Raw genomic sequence first — 2,858 nt, 5'->3', positions numbered from 1 at the left:
CTGCCCGGTAGTAGCTGCTTTCTTCCTTCCTTCCTTTCTTTCTTTCTTTCTTTTTTCTTTCTTTCTTTTTTTTTAACTTTTCTTTCTTTTTTTTTTACTAGATATTTTCTTTATTTACATTTCAAAATTTATCCCCTTTCCTGGTTTCCCCTCCGAAAACCTCCTACCCCCACTCCCCCCTCCCTGCTCACCAACCCACACACTCTCCCTTCCAGGCCCTGGCGCTCCCTTACAACGGGACATAGAGCCTTCACAGGACCAAGGGCCTCTCCTCCCATTGATGACCAACAAGGCCATCCTCTGCTATATATACAGCTGAGCCATGAGTCCCACCATGTGTACTTCTTGGTTGAATCCCTGGAAGCACTGGGGGTACTGGTTAGTTCATATTGTTGTTCCTCCTATGGAGCTCCAAACCCCTTCAGTTCCTTGGGTCCTTTCTCTAGCTACTCCATTGGGGACCCTGTGCTCACTCCAATGGTTGGCTATGAGCATCCACCTCAGTATTTGTCAGGCATTGGTAAAGCCTCTCAGGAGTCAGCTATAACAGGCTTCTATCAACCAGCACTTGTTGGGATCCACAATAGTCTCTGGGATGATGACTGTATATGGAATGAATCCCCAGGTGGGGCAGACTCTGGATGGTCATTCCTTCAGTCTCTACTCCATACTTTGTCTCGGCAACTCCTTCCATGGGTATTTTGTTCATACCACACTTTGGTATTCCTTCTTCTTGAGTTTCATGTGATTGTGAATTTTATCATGGGTATTCCAAGCTTTCTGGGCTAATATCCACTTATCAGTGACTGTATACCAGGTGTGATCTTTTGTGATTGGGTTACCTCACTCAGGATGATATTTTCGAGTTCCATCCATTTGCCTAAGAATTTCATAAATTCATTGTTTTTAATAGTTGAGTAGTACTCCATTGTGTACATGTACCACATTTTCTGTATCCTTTCCTCTGTTGAGGGACATCTGGGTTTTTTCCAGCTGCTGGCTATTGTAAATGTAACTACTATGAACATAGTGGAGCATGTGTCCTTATTACATGTTGAAGCATCTTCTGGGTATATGTCCAGGAGTGGTATTGCTGGGTCCTCAGGTAGCACTATGTCCATTTTTCTGAGAAGCCACCAAACTGATTTTCAGAGTGGTTGTACCACCTTGCAATCCCACCAGCAATGGAGAAGTGTTCCTCTTTCTCCACATCCTCACCAGCATCTGCTGTCACCTGAGTTTTTGATCTTAGCTATTCTGACTGGTGTGAGGTGGAATCTCAGGGTTGTTTTGATTTGCATTTCCTTGATGACTACGGATGTTGAACATCTCATTAGGTGCTTCTTAGCCATTCGGTATTCCACAGTTGAGAATTCTTTGTTTAGCTCTGTACCCCATTTTTAACCCATTTTAGGGTTACTTGGTTCTCTAGAGTCTAACTTTTTAAGTTCTTTGTATATATTGGATATTAGCCCTCTATTGGATATAGGATTGGTAAAGATCTTTTCCCAATCTGTTGGTTGCCATTTTGTCCTATTGACAGTGTCCTTTGCCTTACAGAAGCTTTGTAATTTTATGAGGTCCCATTTGTCAATTCTTGATCTTAAAGCATGACCTTTTGGTGTTCTGTTCAGGAAATTTCCCCCTGTGCCTATATGCTCAAGGCTCTTCCCCACTTTCTTTTCTATTAGTTTGAATGTATCTGATTTTATGTGGAGGTCCTTGATCCACTTGGACTTGAGCTTTGTACAGGGAGATAAGAATGGATCGATTTGCATTCTTATACATGCTAACCACCAGTTGAGCCAGTACCATATGATAAAAATGCTGTCTTTTTCCCACTGGATGATTTTAGCTCCTTTGTCAAAGAACAAGTGACGACAGGTGTGTGGGTTCATTTCTGGGTCTTCAATTCTATTCCACTGATCTACCTGCCAGTCACTGTACCAATACCATGCAGTTTTTATCATAATTGCTCTATAGTATACCTTAAGGTCAGGGATGGTGATTCCACCAGAAGTTCTTTTATTGTTGAGAATAGTTTTTGATATCCTAGGTTTTTTGTTATTCCAAATGAATTTGCAAATTTCCAACTCTGTGAAGAATTGACTTAGAATTTTGACAGGGATTATATTGAATCTATAGATTACTTTCAGTAAGATGGCCATTTTTACTATATTAATCCTGCCGATCATGAGCAAAGGAGATCTTTCCACCATCTGAGATCTTCTTCGATTTCTCTCTTCAAAGACTTGAAGTTCTTGTCATACCGATCTTTCACTTGCTTAGTTAGAGTCACACCAAGGTATTTTATATTATTTGTGGCTACTGTGAAGGTGTCATTTCCCTAATTTCTTTCTCAGCCTGTTTATCCTTTGTGTAGAGGGAGGCCACTGATATATTTTAGTTAATTTTATATCCAGCAACTTTGCTGAAGTTGTTTATCAGGTTTAGGAGTTCTCGGGTGGAAATTTTGGGGTCACTTATACTATCTTATTATCTGAAAATAGTGATATTTTGACTTCTTTCTTTCCAATTTGTATCCCTTTGATCTCCTTTTGTTGTCTAATTGCTCTGGCTAGGACTTCGAGTACTATATTGAATATGTAGGGAGAGAGTAGGCAGCCTTGTCTAGTTCCTGATTTTAGTGGGATTGCTTCAAGTTTCTCTCTATTTAGTTTGATATTGGCTACTGATTTCCTGTATATTGCCTTGAATTACAGATCTTTCCAAGACTTTTATCCTGAAGGGGTGTTGGGTTTTGTCAAATGCTTTCTAACATCTAATGAAATGATCATATGGTTTTTTTCTTTGAGTTTGTTTATATAGTGGATTATGTTGATGGATTTCCATATATT

This window comes from Mastomys coucha, unplaced genomic scaffold, assembly GCF_008632895.1.
Source record: "Mastomys coucha isolate ucsf_1 unplaced genomic scaffold, UCSF_Mcou_1 pScaffold22, whole genome shotgun sequence".
In the NCBI taxonomy this organism is placed as follows: Eukaryota; Metazoa; Chordata; class Mammalia; order Rodentia; family Muridae; genus Mastomys; species Mastomys coucha.
The sequence above is the reverse complement of the archived record's forward strand: the minus strand, read 5'-3'. Positions refer to the sequence as shown.